The following is a 338-nucleotide window of genomic DNA, read 5'->3' on the forward strand; positions in this document are numbered from 1 at the left end:
TTTATATATTAATAATGACTTTTAAACACTTGCACTATCGAGCTCCAATTAAAACATCGATTTGTTTGTTTGTAATTAAGCACAAAGCTACATAATCGGCTATCTGTGCTCTGCCCACCACGAGTATCGAAACCCGGATTCTAGCATTGTAAGTCCGCAGACATACCGCTGTGCCACTGGGGGGCTAAAATATCGAAATCTTATTGCCAAAATGTTCTTACTTCTCGATTTTAGCAATTTACTATTGTTTACGGGGAAAAGTACTTAAACTAAAAAAAAGGTCATTAATATTTTTTCTCTAATGAATATCCCCGTCCCACCAAACATGCTCGCCCTTT

The sequence above is a fragment of the Limulus polyphemus genome, unplaced genomic scaffold (assembly GCF_000517525.1).
Source record: "Limulus polyphemus unplaced genomic scaffold, Limulus_polyphemus-2.1.2 Scaffold51, whole genome shotgun sequence".
Classification (NCBI taxonomy): Eukaryota; Metazoa; Arthropoda; class Merostomata; order Xiphosura; family Limulidae; genus Limulus; species Limulus polyphemus.